The sequence below is a fragment of the Microtus pennsylvanicus genome, chromosome 11, assembly GCF_037038515.1.
Source record: "Microtus pennsylvanicus isolate mMicPen1 chromosome 11, mMicPen1.hap1, whole genome shotgun sequence".
In the NCBI taxonomy this organism is placed as follows: domain Eukaryota; kingdom Metazoa; phylum Chordata; class Mammalia; order Rodentia; family Cricetidae; genus Microtus; species Microtus pennsylvanicus.
The window spans coordinates 18,190,827-18,211,963 of NC_134589.1; the positions used below are offsets into that span (position 1 = coordinate 18,190,827).

Genomic DNA, 21,137 nt, shown 5'->3' on the forward strand with positions numbered 1-21,137 from the left:
ACGCTAGTTCCAGATGATCCAACACCATCTTCTAGCCTCCATGGGCAGCAGGTATATGCAGTGCATGGTCATACATGCAGGCAAAGCACCTACAGACATTAAAATAAAATTACTGTCCTTTTGTTATTTTGTTGAAGACAGGAGAAAATGTTGTCATAGACCAGCGTGGATCTGAAGGGTATCATTTAGAACTTACATGTTTTCCAGAGCCCTTTCATCCTAGAATTGTTGTGGCTTAGGCCTCACCTTCTCCCGGAGCATTTCTCTAACAAGTAGTCCAAAACACCAACATCTCCAGTATACTCGCAGCTTCTTACACTCTCCAAATTACACACACACACACACACACACACACACACACACACACACACACACACACCAGAAACTCCAGGACAAGCGGGGACATGTCTAAAGATTCCACGCTAGACCTAGAGGTTGAGTTCTGCTTAGTTTTGCGTATTTAAGACTCCTCAAAGTTAGCTCGAAGGATTCCATCGTTAGAAGTCATTTCCCACCAGTTCCACAGTGCTAACTATCTACTACTTTAGTCTTTTCCGGAAGTGAAGATGAAGCCAGCTGAATCCTCTACCTCTGCCCTTAAAAATACGCTTGGGTAGGAGCCCTAGCCCGGAGGGAGTGGTGCGGTAGGAACTCAGGCTGACACCAGTTGAGGTCATCTGCCAAGAAGGGTAAGGACGGTGCTGGCCAGCAGTGGGCCACGCCCCTTGCACGTGTGCATGTGCAGGCGTTGCTTGCGCAGGCGCAGTGAGGGTCCCGTGCGTGTGGAGACTTGAGCTCTGGGCCCTCTGGCCGAGGCTCTGTGTGTGAGGGGCTGCGCTGAGAGGGAAGATGGACGAGGCCACCTCCCGCGCCCGGGGGAGTGCGGGCCCCTCCAGCTCGGAGCTTCGGAGCTTCGGCTGCAGGTACTAGCGTGGGGCACAGGTCTACAGAGGGTGGTGAGCCAGCGTGGCCCTTAGCTGCCCGCCCCCCTCACGCCCTTGTGGCCTCGGAGGGAGCCTCGGTCTGTGCAGGGAGAAGCGCTCCCCGTGGAGTAGGGAGGGGACTCATGGGAACTGAGGCAGGAGATTGGCGCTCACGCCCTGCGCCTCCCACAGCATTCTCTCTCTGTTCACAGCATGCTCCCAGCTTGGCCTTCTGTGTACAATCCGGGTCTTCCCCAACGCTGCAGGGGACCCTGGTTTCCACACCATCGTCAAGTTTTACTGGGCGAGGGACGCACAGAGAGCTCCAAAGGCATGACCAGAAGCCTCCTCTTCAGGCGTGGCTTGTGAAGGTTGGTAAAGATGCAGGAGCTGGGGTGTAGTTTGAGGTCAGCAGCGAGTTAGATGACTTTTTTTAAAATTAAATTTAATTTTTTTTATTTCTTATGTTTGTAGCAGTGACTGGTGTGAAGAGGTCAAACCCAGGTGTGCTCATGTAGTCTATTCCTCATTATTTTCTATTGCTTTTAAATTTAAGAAATCACAGGAGATGCATTAGCTTTTGCTGCTTTTCTATATAGATTTAAGATGGGTGAGTTTGACAGACAGGCAGTTGTAACCCTTGGCATCCCAGAAAATAGGCTCTTTTCATGTGCTGTAGAAAGCCCCTTCCTCAAATGTGGTACATTTACACAAAGGAGTACTACACAGTAGAGAAAAAAATAACAACATTGAATTTTGCAGGAAAATGGATGGAGCTAGAAAACATTATTTTGAGTGAGGTAACCCAGACACAGAAAAACAATTATCACATGTACTCACTTATAGGTGGTTTTTAAACATAAAGCAAAGAAAATCAGCCTACAAACCACAACCCCAGAGAACTTAGACCACAATGAGGACACTAAGAGAGACTTACATAGATCTAATCTACATGAGAAGTAGAAAATAGAAAAAGACAAGATCTCCTGAGTCAAATGGGAGCATGGCGACCTTGGGGAAGGGTTAAAGAAGGGAGGGGAGAGGCAAGGAGGGGAGCAGAGAAAAATGTAGAGTTCAATAAAAATCAATTTAAAAAAAGAAAAATATGTCTTAAAAAAAGAAAGAAAGAAAGAAACCCCTTTCACATCAGCATGCCAACCGATTTAATTTCCCAGAGCCTGCCTGAGGCCCACATCTCACTATGTCTGTCAGTTCATACACCTGTCCTTTCTGAGGACCATTTCGATGAGTGACTGGCCACTTGCTCTGTCCTTGCTGCCTATTTTTGTCCATGGAGCTTTCCTCATCGACTTTTATTGAATCTGAGAACTTTACCCAGTAGTGATCTCATATCTGCTTCTGTACATTGGTCAACACCTTCTTCCTTCTGCAGCCATCCACTCCTAATCACTGAAGAGATCGTTCGTCAGGCATTGTTTAATTATTTCCTTGTGGTCCTGTTTCTAACCTGTTGCCAGCCAGGTCCAGGCATTTATATAGTATAGAAGTCACTGGAGAAATTACAAAGCAGTATTGGGTTTTCCCTGCTTTTTGGAAACTGGGATGATTTCATGAATCTTAGGTTTTAAGACTTTTACAAGTTAAGCCCATCATTGAATAATTGAAGTCATACTTATGGCAGAGCCTTGAGTTACTATTACTTGGCTTCCCGCCTTAAACTGCCTTGTTACCAGTTTAAGTACTCTTTTAGCTTTGGTGAATACAGGTAGTTCCTGCCTTGTTCCCCCTGATAACACACCTTTTATAAATGTAGAAAAGTGCATAAGGTTTTTTTTTAAAAAAATATTTATTTATTTATTATGTGTACAGCATTCCTTTCATGTGTGCCCGCAAGCAAGAAGGGGGCACCAGGTCATTATAGATGGTTGTGAGCCACCATGTGGTTGCTGGGAATTGAACTCAGGACTTCTGGAAGAGCAGTCAGTGTTCTTAACCACTGAGCCATCTCTCCAGCCCCAAGTGCATAAAGTTTTAAACTAAAATCAAGGAAGGGTGTAAAGCACCGTAAGAGAATTTTTTATTTCATTTTCTCCTCATGAAGGAAGGTGATGGTCGGCAACAACTCTGGTAAGCTTATCTGAAAAGCCCAGTCGGACGCACCACATATCCAGTCTCCCTCACAGTCCTGGGCATCGCAGCTTCCCAACAGGCATTTTTAGACTTTCAGCTAAAGAGAGCAATTTCATTTTTCAATCATCTATTCACTCATTCCCCTGACATACTATCAATCCTCTATTAAATGGTGTGGACTGTGCTTGATTCTGGGGTAAAAAAAAACCCTAAATATTGGCCTATCAGGTGCTTATTAAGCTTAAGGCCTTGTGACAGAGAACTAAGATGCATAAATTAACCTGCAAGTTACTAATAATGCCTTGACTTATTTTGAATTGTTCAAATTTTAGAAATATTTATGTGGTAGTTTAAATGTAATTGGCCCCCATAATCTTATACGGAGTGGCACTATTGGGAGGTGTGACTTTGTTGGAGTGGATTTGGCCTTGTTGGAGGAGTGTGTCACTGTTGGGCAGACTTTGAGATTTCCTATACTCAGGGTTCCACGCAGTGTCTCAGTCGACTTCCCATTGCCTGCAAGCCAAGTTGTAGTCACCATCACATCTGTCTGCATGCTGCCATGCTCCCCATCATGATGATAATGGACTGAACCTCTGAAAGTATGAGAGCCACCCTAGCCACCCTAATTAAATGTTTTCTTTTATAAAAGTTGGCGCGGTCATGGTGTCTCTTCACAACAACAGAAACTTAACTAAGACAATATAACACTTTTCAAAATTGAAGAAGACATCTTGGAAGAACTAGTGGTGTCTACTGTACTGTAAGGCTGGGAATTGGTTTAATTGATAGAGTGCTTCTAGCATCAAGCACTGGGTTTTATCTCTAGCACCACAGTAAACAAAATCAAAGGTGGCTATAGTGGGACACACCTCTAATCCCAACACTCAAGAGCTGGAGATGGTGTAGGAGGGTCTTCTGTCTATATGTTACTTTCATTAGTTAAATAAAGAGACTGCCTTGGCCTTTTGATAGGGACAAAAATTAGGTGGCAGAGTAGACAGAACAGAATTCTGGGAGGCAAAAAGCAGAGGCAGAGAGAGCCGCCTGCCATGAAGTTGCCAGGTCAGACATGCTGAATCTTTCCCAGTAAGCCACAAGCTCCTGGTGACATACAGATTTTTAGAAATGTCTTGAATCAAGATGTGAGAGTTAGACAATAAGAGGCCAGAACTAATGGGCTAGGCAACAATTTAATTAATACAGATCTCTGTGTGGTTATTTCGGGGGTTAACCTATCCAGGTGGCAGGTCGCCGACCTGCAGCTCCTTTTACAACATGGAGATAGGAGGATCAGAAGTTCAACATTGCCCTAGGGCTAAGAAGAGAACCCAGCTATATGAGATCTTGTCTCAAACAAAGAAAAGGAAAAATCCACAGTGACTTATAAAACATTCAGAGGTAGCACTGGGAAGAATTTGTATTCTTACAGAAGTGTATTAATGCAGATGAGCCTCTCATAGTTTTAGCTGCTTGTAAAATTCAGAGATAAGTGTATTCTTCCTTTTACTGGATTAGTAATTTGGAGATGGATGGTGGCAGTTTCATTTCATCTGCATTTCGATTGTATTCTGAAGTAGGAGCTACTTTCTGCAAAGAATGAACTGTTTCTTTGCTCACTCCCAATCCTGTGCTTTCTCTGAAGGACTTCCTTTATCATCACTGTCATCAACAGAGGGCAGTAGGTCTTGCATCCAACAAATGATGCAGGAAAGCACCTTGACTTCAAAAAAACAACCTTTATTTAGGGTTCCCTATAAATACAGTTAAAATGTTGTTCACATCTACTCTGGAAAATGAGCATTGCATTTCAAGTATATCCAAAATGAAATCTCTGGCTGGTTATGAAAGTGTAAGTCTCTTATGACTAGGTTTGTCTTGGCACTAGACATAAGGCAGTTTAACATCAGCTCACAATGCGAAGAACTAGAAATTTACTACTTTAGTTTCCGTTGATGGTCAAACAAGGTTGTGAAGGAGAACTTTGCAGACTTTGATCAACCATACTCTGAATATTGTAATCCTAGACTTTAGATAAAAGGATTGAACTAGATTGTGTGGAGGACACGTGAGAGGCCAGTGCTGTGGAGAGTTAGCAGGTACATATGATTGGCCCACCACCTACAATTCATCGCCTTAATCACTTTGATAGTGATTTTCTCCATTGTTTGTGTAGTATGTAATAAAATGCCAATATCTAGTAGTCCCTTTATAAGTCTTAATTGATTTTGAAGCTATAGGATACCTTACCATTAGCTAGGATTGATGGAGTTTATTTTTTTATCTCTTTTCATTGAAAGTCTAGGTGTTCTGTGGATGTGGCTCAATGGTAAAGAACTTGTCTAAAATGTGTGAGGCCCTGGTTAAGGCGTAAATCACAAACAATCCCACACCAGTTTGGAATTAGGATTAATAGAAAGGTTATTTATTTAAAGGGGAAAAACTTACAGATCACCGTCCCAGACAACAACAGCCCTCTGCGCAATCCGGAAGGGAGCCTAGTTGCCGGAAGTGGAGCTGGAAGCGAGAGACAGACAGACAGACAGACACACACACACTCACACACACAGAGAGAGAGAGAGAGAGAAAGAGAGAGAGAGAGAGAGAAAGAGAGAGCGAGCGAGCTAGAGAGAGGAGTGAAGTGACCACTTTTTTAGAGAGAGAGAGACCAATGGGCTGGTATCTCAACGGCTATTGGCTGAAGGAGTGGAACGAGCTCCTGCAACACCTCCCCCTTTTGTTTAAGTAAGAGAGTTCTTAACCTACTATGAAATTATATACAATAAGTACAAATATCCTATTCTAACTAGCTTAAGTCTTGTATAATAAATAACTTTGCCAAGTCATGGGAGAAAAGTAACTATGTTTATATAGTCTTCAACCCCATTGAAGATCTGAGAAGGGAAATAATGTTACCTGAGTAATTAAGAAGTTCAATCAAACAACTTCCAAAACATGCAACAGATCACAGAGACAACCAGCTACCTGGGCAATCACCCAGGGTCATGTTTGCAGCGTTGAAGCAACCAACTTTGGCTAAGGCCTAACATAACTGACATACCATTTTCAAAGGTAAGAAACTTTTCAAAACTATCTTACCCTGTCTTGGCAGGATATGACAGTCCTGTTTTATCCATTCATGGATACTCTGTATCTCTGTCAGTGGTTGAGGTATGGGCATTTCTTTGCCCCAAGGCCAGTTCTGCCAAGATGAAAGACTCCAGGTGGAGTGTCTTTGGTGCGCAACATTCTTTCGGGAATAGATCGGTGTTTCCAGGAGCAATTGTGTCTCACTACCACGAAACTGAGTTAGATTAAAGGCCATTTTCTACAGCTCTTTGAAGAGGTTGAAGATAATCTATACTGAATATAATCTCCATATATCTAAAGAACCTGATTAGTCTAATTATAAATGACAAACTTAGATGACTATTGATCTATATAATTCTCAATACCTATCTAACTTAAAGACTAAGACAATAAACAACTATGCAATAAATGAGGACAATATGACTCCTGCATACCCTGCCTTTTCACTAAAATCCTCATGTTAAGTCTGTTACATATGTTTTATGCAGTGGCATGCCTTTGATAGGGCCCATCAAAGGCATCCATGTTGCCCAATTCCTGTTCACTCTTTCTGTGTATAATTGTTCATTACATCTCATTTCAGACTACAAAATCATAAGTCTCATATTTTAAACTGGTATGTACTTTTAAGTCTCTTACAAAAATGCCTTATATTTAATATTAAGCTGTTCTTTACCATTGTCAGTTCTGCCACTAATCTTATATTACAAGCAGTTTTTTTTCTTTCTTTCTGTCTTTTTACGAGTGTGGATCTAGCCTGTTAAGAGCCAGTGCAATCGAGCTCAGACCCAACCTTCCAGACAGATTCTATACTGCAGCTATACCTAATAAACAGCCCTCAACTGCTCAGAGATCTGGGGAATGTGATATTTAAGTATTTAATTATTTAAAAAACTTTTCATAACAAAAAGAGACAGGTTGGCTCCTATCAGCAGACTCTTATTTCCTCCAAAGAAGACAGAAGACAAATGGGCGCAGAACAACGTCCTTCTGCAGTTCACTGAGCACTGCTGAGCGCTGACCATTAGGAAAAACTGCCTTTCATCTAAACTAAAGACCTCTAGATGTGGACGGAATTGCCAGAATCGACAGCCCAGCTGCTCAGGTCAAGGTAGGCCTGTCTTCCTACAGATTTCTTAGCCCACAGGGTCTTCTGGAGCCTGGCAGGCCTGGCGCTAACCAGCAAAGGTCAAGTGCAACCTTCAGCGACCATGGAGGACCCAAAAAGAGTAGCTCTGGGTGCCAACTAAGTAAGTTCTCTGTCATTTTTTAATCAGTAACTCAAGAAAAATCTTATCCTTCTCAAAGATCTCTGACAGTTTGGTAGCTGAGAGGTTTTGCCAGGTTGAGGTTTTGCCGGTTACTTCACCCAACAAATTTCAAATCAAATTTCTTAAAAAAATACTTTTCATTGTACAAAATAAGCCATAGTCATTATATGTCTAAAACTTCTGTTTTCATAAACCCAAGGAGTTCTTGTGAGTTCCAGGGAGCCGAATTAAAGAATCCACCTTAAACAGGTCAGATACCCCCTCAATTCCCTAGTCCAAAATTTTTTTTTTCTTTAATTTAACTTTTCTTTGTTCTGCCAATACCTTAAACAGGATAAGGGACACTAGACATTTCCACACCACAGACACTGGTCAGAAGCAAAGAGACCAGCTATGCCAGGAGGTTCCCAGCGTACAGCCTTCTCAGGGACCACCCCCCCCCCCCAAGACGATGCCCACAGATCAGCCGGAAGCAGTCTTGAGAATTCATTGCCCCAATTCCTTCAAACTGTGGTGTCTAACCTCCTGCTTTCATTGTAAGCAAAACCTGGGAATATTCTTCTTTCAGTCCCTGGTCACTTTAAGGGACAAGCCACGCTCACTCCCAGCTACCTCTGACCTCTCTTCACCATCTTGAATTCCCTCTCTTGCTGTTCCCTTTTGGCGTGTGCACACGTGTTTTTTTACTCTCTGTCCCTCCCTCTCTTCTCCCTCTCTCTCTTAAGTAATAAATGTTCTTTATGCCTATTTACTTTGTCTATGTGCCTTTTACCCGCCACCTGTTTGCACCCAGCCCACTCGGGGATCTTGCAGTTCCCAGAGCCCGCTGCCTTCCCCGCCATGTGTCTGCCCCTTACTGCTGGGAATCTGCTCCACTCTGGCAGCCGTCTCTGGGGACCTGCCAGCATTTCCTGCTGCTAGCTGCTCAGGGAACTGCCTGGGGATTTAGGGACATGGAAAAAAGGAATATTACCTAGGACATTTATCATTCTGTTTAATAATGGCTCAGGTTCCCCTTGTGTTGCTCTCAGACATTAAGAGTTATTAGGTCTTGTTAAATACTTATTTTAAGACAGCTATTTTAATTATCTTAACCTTTGAGTTAGAAATCAGCTCTCTTGAACTGTGAAACAAAATTACTGATAGTTACATACAGAAGGTTATTAAACAGAAAAATAAAACGTCTAAGAAGCAATTCAAGGGTGGAATAATTGAAAAGAGAAGGGTCTGGAAAGATGGCTCTGTGGTTAAGAGCATTGCCTGTTCTTCCAAAGGTCCTGAGTTCAATTCCCGGCAACCACATGGTGGCTCACAACCATCTGAAATTAGGTCTGGTGCCCTCTTCTGGCCTGCAGGAATACATGCAGACAGAATATTGTAATAAATATATAAATATTTAAAAAAATAATTGAAAAGAGAATAGTGGGAGTTTATAGTCATTTCATACTATTGAGAATATATTATACCAAGAGTATATATCATTGAATATATATTATACCAAAAGAAAAGGTGATGCACACAGAAGCACAAGTAAGGTTACAGCTGCTGAGAAGTTCGTACGTGAAACTTACCTTTGTATTTAAGTAAATGCCCCTTTGGTTTCTTTGAAGAGACCATTTATGTTTTCAACAGGTTTCAGGTTTAAGCAGTTGTATTTTTTGCGATATTTGTGAGGCTGTAAAGATTCAGAAAGAATATTCTAGTGAATAATTTTCCGAGTTCTTTCAGGCTGGGTGGAGTGAATCTCTGTGCACATTGAGGTGTCAGCAGACATCAGAAGAAGTTTGTGTTCTGACAAAGAAATATCTGTATAAAGTCTAACAGTCAGCCTTCATAAGGAATGTATCATAAGGAGAAGCAGTGGCATAGTATAACCCTAGGTTATTACCGAGTCAGAGCAGAAAGGGCGTCGGAACTATTATGGATTGTGGGTGTCAGTTTCTCCCCATAAAGGTGCAAGTAACTAGAGGAGTTAGTAATTCTCTTCTCAGATAACATGAACCATAAAGTTCCTTAATAATTTTTATTCACCTGTGAAAAACAGCAGAATTTCATTGAGTCTGTTAGCTATATCCTTTCTGAGTGGCCCACGCCCTCTGTTTCTATATGAGATGGCTTATGCTTGATTTAGGAGCATATGTACAAAGCTGTGTGGCTCAGAGCATTAGTATAAGCAATTACAGTTTATAAGCACCCTATTTATTCACATGTATCAGTTTGAAGTATGACATAAAATGTTTTTAAATTTGTAAAGAAAGTATAACAAGAGAAGAGATATGAAAGGGTATAGTTATAAAATGCATGTTGGTAAAGAAGGTTAAAGAGAAAGAATGCTTTCAGATGTGATATAGATATGAATAATTACATTGATATAAATTTTACTCTATTGGTAAAAGTTAAGGTCAATTTTGTCCCATGTATTTCTGATCTTGATTAAGGTATTGCGATTGTGTAGTTCATTTAAAAATGTAATATATAATTAGGAAATATAGGTTGCTAATGGATAATCATCGATAATAGTAAAGCTTGTAGCATGTTAGTCAGATTTTCTAGATATATAGAGATATATTTCAGTTAGATAGGCATTTTTCATATCTAACAAAGACTGTAGAATATGGCATTTAAGATATTTTAATAACTTAGGGCTTTTCATGACAATGAGACACGTCTGCTCCTGGCAGCACCAATCTACTTCAAGAGGAAGATGGGCATCAAAGAGGCTCCTTATGGAGTTTGATAGCCATTTGGGCAAGAAACTGCTCTTGCCTGGACTGTTGCATAAACTGGACACAGAGAACCTGCAGAGAGAGGACTGATGAACTTGCCAAAAGGTGAGATGGTCTTTTGGGGTTCCTGATCTATGAAAGAGTCTACAAGACATTCTGCATGACACAGCAGAAAATGACTGAACTGTCTTTAGAATTTTCTGCTTCATGGAAATGTCTACTGGATACTATGGGCCTGTAGGCTGGAGATGGATGCCCCAACGGTACAGAGAAACTTTGGATGACTGTCCAGGCAGTGAGATGTCTCTGTCATTTCTAGAGTTTTGGAAGTTGTTTACTTCTTGTTTGCTTAGGTAATATTATATCCTTCTGGAGTCTTTGATGGAGTTGAAGAATGGTTAGTTATAGTTATAGTTTTCCTTAGTTATAATAAAGGATAAAATAGATATAAATATTGTAACTGTAATTTTGCTTGATAACTGTTTTGTTATATGTAATCTTACTATGTTAAAGTGAAAGCCTGTTTAAACAGAAAAAGGGGAAATGATGTGGGAGAGTTCTGTTTTGTGTTGATTTCATTGGTTAATAAAGAAACTGCCTTGGCCCTTTAATGGGACAGAAAATTAGGTAGGCGGAGTAAACAGAATAGAATGCTGGGAGAAAGAAGCCGAGTCAGGCAGTCTCCATGATTCTTGGAAGTGAGACAGATGTAGGCTAGAATCCTTCCTGGTAAGCCAGCACCTTGTAGTGCCACACAGATTATTAGAAATGGGTTAAGCAAGATGTGAGAGTTAGCCTATAAGAGGCTACAGATAATGGGCCAGGCAGTGTTTAAAAGAATACAATTTGTGTGTTGTTATTTTGGGTAAAGCTAGCCGGGTGGCTGGAAGCAGCCTGCCATTCCATCTACACAGATGCGAAAGAATTGTAGGTGGTAGTTTTGTCCTAAAGTAAGCAGTGTTCCAAAATGTACATCAAAATTGAGGACATGGAAAGGTTAAGCACATTATAGAAGGTCTAAGTTAAAAAGGTCTATGAAAGGTAAAACTTGAAGAAAGATAGTATTTATTACTAAGTTTATATTTATGTTCTACAGATGCTTAGTGGATAAAGGTACTTGCCACCTCACAATGCAAGCCAGGTGGCCAGAGTTCCATCCCTGGAAGCCTCTTGAAGGTAGAAGGAGAGAACTAACTCCATATGCCGTCCTTTGACTTCTGCATGCATGTTGAGGCATGTACCACATGACCATACAATAGTAATAAAATGTATGACTTCATTATAATTAAAGATTATTTTTAAAGTACTAACAACAGATATCATTTGATGCTTATTTCATCGATCATTCTACTCTGGACATTAGGAAGAAGCTACAGAAGCAAGAAACAAGATATAAATAATCCAAGATAACTTTTGAATTTGGCTTTTGGATTTTTCTACAACAAACTTGAAACAGAGTCTAAAAGGGGAAAAGATCACAGACATGAGAGAAAGCAGAGTCCAACTGGGACCCTGCCTAGTAATGGTTTTGTAACAAAGGTCAGCTGTCATAAATAAAGGGCGGGGCAGGCCTCCTTGCCCAGCTTCTGAGTTTTCATTCAGTTTCCAACCAGTGTTGGCAGCATTGTGGATCTAGTCCCTACTGCACTTTGTCTTTACTTTTTTTTGTCGTTGTTTCTACTTTTCTATCATGTCTTTACTGCACTTTGGTGCACTAAGGCTTTTCTTCATGTGGCAACTGGTCCTGGCTTTTCCCATTACAGAGGTCACTGGGAACCCACGCCAGTTGACTTCAGAGCCCTGGGTGCTAACCAAACTCTGGTCTTGGCACCCCTCTGATCATCCACCTAAATCCCCACATACTCGAGCACCCGAGACAGACAAAGGGGGCACTGAGTATCTGGGGCACCCTGCTCCCAAAGAGATGTTGGCCCCACTTGAGGAGTTGACTGACAGTTTACTTCTATTCCAGGACCCCAGCACTCCTCGGGAGTCGAACCCAGAGCCTGCGGAACTTGGTGTTTCACATCAGCATCTGACCAACAAGCTGATACCACCTGGGAAGCAGCCAGAGAACATTTTGATGCTAAATGGGGATCAAATTCAGGCTCCCATTCTGCGTTCACAGTTCAAAAGTACTGCCAGTCTAGCTGAGGCTGCAGATCATCAGTTGGAGGCAATACGTGTTCAGCCACTAGACAGCCAGAGTTCAAAAGCAACAACCTTCATGGTTTCACCCAAGGAGTTGAAGAAAGATCTGACTCAGCACAGGAAACTTGCTAAGGTGGTTGATGGAAAACCTCAATTTCACAGACAAACCAAGGATGATGATTACAGTGACCTGAATATGAATGAAGCTTATTCTCACAGCCTTCCTCTGCAATCCCAGGAAAATGCAGATGAAGCTCCAGAGTTCCTAGAGAAGGATGAACCTGACCAGTTGGAGACACAAGTTCAAAATACAGAGAATCTCCGTCAGGAAGCTCCAGATTATTTCCCACAGGAAGATGAACCTTTAATCCAAAAAGAAGACTCAGCTCACCATCAGCTTCCTTCTGAGGAACCATCAGTTCATCCTGAAATACGTGGTCCACCTCCAAATAGAAATGAAGCTCAGCACTCAAACCTGCCAAATGTGACAGTGAATCCTGTGGCTTCAGAGGCAGATAAGGAGGTACAAGCTACTCTGGGTCAGCAACAGACCCTCGCCCAGTTTCCAGAGAGTTCTGAGTTGTTGGAACCTTCATCAACCCAACAAGAGGCCCCAGCTCAGAGTTTAGAGCTTCTTGAAAACCTTGGAAATTCTGATAGCCAGCTAAAAGCTCCAGATCTGCCTACAAAGCTTCCCGAAGAAACTAGTCCTCTAGTTGAGCAAGAGGGTACAGTTCCAGTTCCAGAATCCTCTATGCAGAGTATAGCTGAAACTGTACTGACCACAATTCAAAACCCTAGTCAGGCTCAATTTCTCCATTATACTTCGCCCATTATTACAGGTAAGCCTGCAGATATGGAACCTAAAATAACTTCTGAGCCTAGAACAGAGAGTGAGTCATCTCCATATGAGGAGGAGACTCCAACTCAGACTCCCGATCCTCTTGTTGAAAGCCAGCAGCAGCAGCCAACTGAACCTTCTGAGTATTCTGAGGAGGCTGAATCTTCTGGAGTTGATTTGGAGTCTCCAGTTCAGCCTCAAGAGGAAGCAGAGGAGTTAGGACCTTTACCAATGCCGCAGGAAGATTTATCTCAACATCTAGGTCCTATTCTGGAGGATGACTCTAATCTCAGTGAACTAGAGCAACCAGGTCAACTTTCTGAGTCTCCTGAGGAGGTAGAATTGGGTTCTGGAAACCAGCCAGAAGCCTCAGTTCAACCTGCAGAGCTCCCTCCAGTTGAACAAGAGGCTCCACTTCAAACTCCAGAGTCCCCTATTGAGAATGTGGTTGAAACTCCACCAATTCACAAAGTCCAGCCAGATCAAAATGAAGAGCACCATTATTACTTACCACATGTTACAGTAAGACCCGTGGATGTGGCACTTACCATAACTTCAGAACCTACCAAGGACACTGAATCTTTTCTGACCCAGCAGGTGTCCCCAGTGCATCCTTTGGAGTATACTGAGCAGATGGAACCCTTTCTCCATGAGGAGAAGCCTCCAGCTCAGGCTTCTGGGCCTTCTGGAGAGAGTCAATTTAAAAGCCAGCTGGAGGTACCAGCTCAAGCCTTAGAGTATGCTGAAGAGTTTAAACCTTCTGCAACTGAGCAGGAACAAGCAGCTCAGTCTCCAGAGCATCATGAAGCGACAGTTTTGCCTCCAGGTCACTATCAAGCTCAGCATTCTAGCCTGTCTTATGTGACTGGTCAACCTCCAGATCTGGAGATTACAGTAACAGAGAATCCTGTAGCTGCGATGGGAACTGTGTACCATGAGGCTACAGCATCTGAAGAGGTTGAACCATCAACACAACAGGATGTTTTATATCAGTCCCCAGAACTTATTCTGCATCATAAACCTCTAAGCCAGCAAGAAGACACAACTGGAATATCACAGATCTCTGAAGAAGGAAAACCCTTTCCAGCACAGCAGGAGACTTCAGAGCAGATGCGAGAGCTGCCCGATGAAGAACTTCCAGCTTACCATGAGGTAACAGTTTCATCCCTGGGTCATGGTCAAGTTTATTTTTCAGCATCACACAATATCCCAATTGATCATCAAACCAACTCAAAAAAGGATCATCATTCTCCAGTTGATCAAGGGGTCCCACCCCAACCTGAAGAATTTCCTGAGGGACCGTATGCAAGTCAGCAGGGGAGCTCAACTTGGCCTTCAATAACAGATAGGTTTTTCTCATCTGCAGATCTAGAGGCAACATTCAGAACTGAACTTCCAAAGTCATATAAAACCACTGTTAAACATGTGGACCTAGAACTTACCATAACCCCAGAACCTTCTCTGAAGGATGGATCAGTTCCATTTCCACAAGAAGACTTACGTCAGCCTATAGACTCCAGTGAGAAAGGTAAATTTTCACAGATTCAGACTAATGCCATTTCAAAGCGTCCATATTTCTCCAAAACTGAATCTCTAGCCTTCCAGGAGGCCATAGCTCAGACACCACACCACTTTAAAGAGGTACACTTTTATTCACCTCAACAAGAAGCCTCAGACCTGCCTCCAGGTCACAGTATGGGAGTAAGACCTTCTTTACATCAACAAATAACCCTATCTCATCCCATAGACCTCCATGAGAATACGAAACCATTTCTGGCGCTGAAGCCCACTGCAGCTCAGACTTTAAAACTCCGTAGAAAAGGAAAATTTTCTCTAACCCATAAAGTGATTCCACACCCTCCAAAGCCACTGAAAAATATTGTAGCTCACATTCCAGCACACAAGATGACTGTTCCAAGGCCAGATCAGGATCAAGTTGAGTATACACTATCACCTAATGGTTTATTTCAGCCTTTGGACCTAGGAGTTACTGTAACCCCAGGAATTAGTCCAGAGACTAAGCATTATATGCTACCAAAGAGAACTGTAAATCCACATTTTCAAGTAAAACTTCCACGTCCACATCACAGTGAGACTCAACATCCAAACCCAACTAAAAGCGCATTTCAACCTTTGGATCTAGAAGTCTTCGTAAATCTAAAACCTAAGGAGAAACTTTCTCAAACTATGGAAGAGACCACAAATCAAGTGATGGAACCTCCAGAAGAGAGTTTAACTCAAGGTCTAGAATATCATGAGATGACAATTCCAATACCAACTCAGGATCAAGCTAAGTATCCGGCATCACTTACTCAGCATCCAAACCCAACTGAAGCCACAGTTCAGCCTTTGGATCTGGAACTCACCATAACTTCAGAGCCTACCAGAGATTCTCAGCATCCAAACCCAACTGAAGCCACAGTTCAGCCCTTAGACCTAGAACTCCCCCTAACTTCAGAGCCTACCAGAGAGCCTCAGCATCCTACAGTTCCACAGCACCCTCAGCATCCAAACCCAACTGAAGCCACAGTTCAGCCTTTGGATCTGGAACTCACCATAACTTCAGAGCCTACCAGAGATTCTCAGCATCCAAACCCAACTGAAGCCACAGTTCAGCCTTTGGATCTGGAACTCACCATAACTTCAGAGCCTACCAGAGAGCCTCAGCATCCAAACCCAACTGAAGCCACAGTTCAGCCTTTGGATCTGGAACTCACCACAACTCATAAAACTACTGCTGAGGGAGAACATTCTCAAACTATTCCAGAGACCACAAGTCCAATTACAGAACCACCTCCAGCCCCAGTATATCAGGAGATGAAAGTTCCAACACCAGGTCAGGATCAAATTGAGTATCCAACAACACATGTTGTATCATTTCAGTCTATGGAACTCACCATAACTTCAGAGCCTACAGGAGAGGCTAAACATCCTACAACTCCAAAGCACCCTCTGGTGATATATCCAGAACGTATTCAGTCTCAACATCCAAACCCAACTGAAGCCACAGCTGGACCTTTGGATTTGGAACTTACCATAGCTCCACAGCTTACTACTGAGGGAGAATTTTCTCAGAGCATTCAAGAGACCACAACCCAGATTACAGAACCACCTAAAGAGACTGTAGCTCTAACCCCAGTATATCAGGAGGTGACTGTTCCAATACCAACTCAGGATCAAACTGTTGTATCATTTAGGCCTTTGGATCTAGAACTCACCATAAGTTCAGAGCCTACTAGAGAGCCTCACAATCCCACAACTCCAAGGGAGACTACAGTTCTTCCCCCAGAGTACCCTCTGGTGATATATCCAGAGCCTGTTAACAGTAAGCACACAACTCAGATACCTGAAGTCACCGTTCAGAATTTGGATCTAGAACTTACTGTAACTTATCAACCTATTAATGAGGGAGAGCTTTCACAAAGTATGCACGAGAGCACAACTCAGATTACAGCATTAGAGGGTGTAGTTCAAGAGGTGACAGTTCCAATGCCAACTCAGGGTCAAGCTGAGAATCCAGCACCACCCAGGATCTCATCTCAGCCTTCTCCGCCTCCTACAGGAACTTACTTTCGTCCAACTCCACAGCAGGCTGGAGTTCATCATTCAGATCACAGTGTGATCCTGAACCCAGAAGTTTTCGTTCCTCGTACAAGAACTCCAACTAAAACTGTAGTTAACCTTGATCATAACTCATCTACTCTAGAAAACAGTCCTGAAAATGTGCAGAGTACCACTGCTGAAGTTAGAAAACCACCTAATGTGTTTGTAGTTCAAACTCGAGGATATGAGGAGGGCATGGTTCAAAGTCTAATTCAGAGTAAAACTGAGTATCTAACAAAACCATATCATCCCTTAGACACGGAACTCACTGTAACTGCAGAGCCTACTAAAGAGGCTCATCACCGCACAGCTCTCAGTGAGACTACAGATCGTCCAGTGCATTCTCAAGAGACACCTCTAGAACAGGTTCACATTCAGCATCCAAGCACGACTGAAATCACGGTTCATCCTTCAGATTTGGAAGTTACCATAACTCATCAACCTACTACTGAGGGAGGACCCTTTGAACCTATGCAGAAGACCTCCCAGCCTACTGTAGAGACTCAACCTTCTCAAGTCCTAGAGACTGCAGCTGCTGCTCCAGAGGCTGCACAGTGTGGAGTCCCAACAACTACAGCTGTTTCTCCAGAAGCTGCCCATTCTACAGTCCCAACAACTACAGCTGTTTCTCCAGAAGCTGCCCATTCTACAATCCCAACAACTACAGCTGTTTCTCCAGAAGCTGCCCATTCTACAGTCCCAACAACTACAGCTCCTACTCCAAAGTGCCCTGAAATTACACTTCCACCTACAGATCATTTTTCGAAAATGGAACTTACCATAACTCCATATTCTGAAAATTCCACTACAGAAAAAGATTTAACTATGGAACAAAATGCCTACATGTACGTCAACCTATGTGAGTTCTGCTTGTGTGAAAATGAGACACTATTGTGTATTCATCTTAGCCCAGAGCGGAGACTCCACCAAGTGCCTGTGCCAAAGCCCGACTCCTACAACGACACTTTTGCTAACTTGTAAGACTCACCTTTATTTCTGTTTTACATTTGCCTGACATAGCACCTTTTTCTTCAAAGCTTTCCTGGGCCTCCTTGTCACTCTAATTCTCATTGATTGACGTTCTGCTCTTACCTTGACTTGCCAGCTTTTCTTTGTCCTCAATTTTACTTCTTCAGTATCCCTTCTCCAGTCTTTTATTCATGATAGCCCTTCTTATTTTTCTGTATTCATTTCTATTTAGTTCCATTATATCATTGCTTAACCTTTGTTCTTCTGTTTCATTCCATCCTCTTTATAATTTATTTCAGTGAGGATGTATCAGAGTGAGTAGAGTAGATTCTGGAGCTGGACTCCTGGGGTTTGGCCTAAGCTCTGTAACCCTGCATAAAGTATTTAGCTGTGAATTAACTTCCTCACCTGTAAAATGGGAAGTTTGATGACTCCTGTTTCATAGGACTGTTGTGAGGTTTAGTTGACTACATGGAATACTTATCTTAGTTCTTAGCCTACATGAATGTTAGCTTTGTAATCTTAGTTATGTCCAGAGCTCATTCTTGTTCCTGGTTTTCTAATATTTTTCATGTATTGTGTGCACTATTCAGGGATAAGAAGTATGAGAGCCATATATGTGTGGCATTTTCTCAGGAACATGAAATAATAGATGGGGGAAAGGGGAATGGTTACATTAAAACTTTCCCTTTGGTTCAAAGAGCGTCTCATCTTTAAATAAAGTAGAAATAGGAATTACAGCATAGCCAAAGGCATAGCTTACAAGAATTGGGACTTAGTAGACTAGTCTACCAGAAAAGATTGAATTAGAAAACAGTGAGAGGTATTATGAAATACTTTGAATATCAGTTCTAGTGGTTTGAAAGTCACAGTGCAATATGGAAGAAGAACCATTATAAATTTCTAAAAAATATTAAGAGGATGGAACTTTGCTATGTAATACAGGCTGGCCTTGAGTTCATGATCATCCTGCCTCAGCATCTCAAATGGAAAATACAGGCATGAGTCTTAACACTCAGATAGAGGATCATTTTAGCATCCTCTTGTAGAATAATCCAGACAGGAAGCTTAATTCTTGATGACCATATATAAATATCGAGCAAAATCTAGGACTAAAGTGAGCAAGAGTTGGACCACTGTGGCTATTACGGGAGTGGGAAGAAAACCCCGAATCCTCACAGAGTAAGAGAAGATAGGATTTAGTGAGAGATACTAGACATGGTTATGCACACCTTTAATCCCAGAACTTGAGATGCAGAGGCAGGTGGATCTTTGTGAGATTGAGGCCAGCCTCATCTCCATAGTGAGTTCTATACGAGACAGGGCTACATGGTGAGAGTGCGCCTCAAACAAAATTGGGGATTGAAGTATTCAAATAAAAAAATAAGACCACAGTTTCTGTTCTAGATAAAGATAAGGATGGCAATTTAACAGATAGACTCAGCAATCAGGAATGAGAGTTCAGTTTTAGGCATTTTTCTTTTTAGTGAGCATAAAATCAAACAGTTTGGGATTGAGTGGGATTGTCCACTGTCAAGTGAGTGAATTTCTTTTTTCGCTATCACAAGAAAAAGTGTGTTTAAACTGAGCAAGAAAGTCTTCACTGAGTAGAACTAAAAGTAAATGCTTAAAGTGAGCCACAGAGTTGAAACTGAACATAAATTAGGTATTTAACAGTTTCTTTTAAGCATGTGCCACTCAAGGATATATTCCCATTTTTAAAAAATGTCATGGAGCTGGGGGGTGGTGGCACATACCTTTAATCCCAGCACTCAGGAGGCTGAGGCAGGCAGATCTCTGTGAGGTCGAGACCAGCCTGGTCTCTAAGAGCTAGTTCCAAGACAGGCTCCAAAGCTACAGAGAAACCCTGTCTTGAAAAACCAAAAAAAAAAAAAAAAGTCATAGAAGCCTGGTGTGTAGTATATACCCTAATCCTAGTACTTGGGAAACTAAAGAATGAGAATCACAAATTCAAGGCCAGGCTAGACTATACTTAATGAGATCCTGTCTCATAATGAACAGAGGGCTAGGAATATAGCTCAGTGGTAGAATACTTGACTGGCACACAAAATGCCCTGAATTCCATTACTAACACCTCAAAAAAGAGTGAAGGGTTGGGACAGCAGGGAGGGTCCTCATTTGTTAAAGTGGTCCAATTGCAAGTGTGAGGACTAGAGTTCAGATCCTCAGAATCCATGTAAATGATAGGTTTATGTGGCGGTCTACCAATAATTACAGCCTTGAATGTCAAAAGCACACTCTTCAGAACCATCTGGCTAGCAAGTCTACCATTCTAGTGAACTTTAGGCTGGATTAAAGATTCCGTCTCAGTAAAGTAGGAGAATGATTGAAGATGCCCTAACATCAGACTTGGGTCTCCACATGTACACATGCAAAATAGAAATGAAAGACCCAGAGTTTATAGGATAAGCTAGAAAATTCATTCCATGGAGCTTGTTGCTTTTCTTCTGTGTCCTCCAAGCCAAAATAAACTCCAGTTACATTTTGTCATGTGTCCTTCCTTCCAGTTCATTTGTGTTGTTCTCAGATGAGGTAAAACTTTCATTAGTGATATTGTGCTTTTTCCCTAAGTAGCATGACCAAGCACTGTTTCCACACCAGCACATCACTTTGACTAATTCAAATTTCCTCCTCTTTCTAACACAATGCTTCGACAGACAGCCCTCTGGCAAAGGTTTGATGGTGCCTATATCAGGGTTTCTTACTTGCTCAGGATGATCAAAATTCACCTATTTTCCTGTTCAATTATTAATCACTATTTTTTATTGATTTGTAGAAGTACTTTATTTAAACGCAATTATTTTTGAGAAAAATACTTAGTAATTAACTAGCATTTTCTAACCAAGAGCCTGGTCATATTCAAAGTTCAACTTGCAAGGAAGGTCTTAGCTTGCTCCAGCAGCCCTGTGTTGCTAAGTGTGCTCCCTCAGAAACTGATAGGTCTGGGAATTAGAAGATTGGTGGTTTTCTTCGTTGTGCATTGAACAGCGCCATGAGGGTGCGATGATTTTACTGCTTCTGCTTAGTCTTTTCCTATTTACTCAAGTATATGAACTGTTTCTTCACAGGAATTTCCAAGGAAATTCTATTTCTTACATTGACAGAAATGTATGGAGAGCATACCGTTGGGCTGAGAAACTGTGAGTAGTACATGTTCTCTCCAAATGTTGTACAATATTGGACCAAGGCCCTTATTTTTGGTCCAGATTTTGAGGTCAGTATGTCTGAGAAAAGATATTTCCTCTGTTCTTCCCAGTGAATTTCTGCAGAATAGATAGCTAGACATGGAATCTTTAGGATAGAGATAGGGAATTTTAATGGCTCTAAGTAAAAAAATGAATTGGTACTAATTGAACTTCTCTTGTAAGCTGCATAAGGATTGGGTGTGGTTCAGTGTTGGTGCGCTTGCCTGGTGCACGAGCCCTGAGTTGAAACCTTACCTCTGCAGGCA

The 21,137-nt window shown here is 42.0% G+C and overlaps 2 long non-coding RNA genes across 2 annotated transcripts in view; both read left to right on the top strand.

Annotated features, from left to right (window-relative positions):
* The first annotated feature begins 788 nt into the window (after positions 1-788).
* LOC142859917 (uncharacterized) lies at positions 789-12,463 on the top strand. The gene is made up of 3 exons (XR_012912277.1): positions 789-931; positions 1,136-1,294; positions 12,074-12,463. It is a non-coding gene; the product is annotated as an uncharacterized LOC142859917 (long non-coding RNA).
* A 4,233-nt stretch (positions 12,464-16,696) lies between these two features.
* LOC142859916 (uncharacterized) overlaps positions 16,697-21,137 on the top strand; it is a 155,159-nt gene continuing 150,718 nt past the window's right edge. The window contains exons 1-2 of the long non-coding RNA XR_012912276.1: positions 16,697-17,673; positions 20,755-20,826. This is a non-coding gene — a long non-coding RNA (uncharacterized LOC142859916). The remainder of the gene's footprint in view (positions 17,674-20,754; positions 20,827-21,137) is intronic.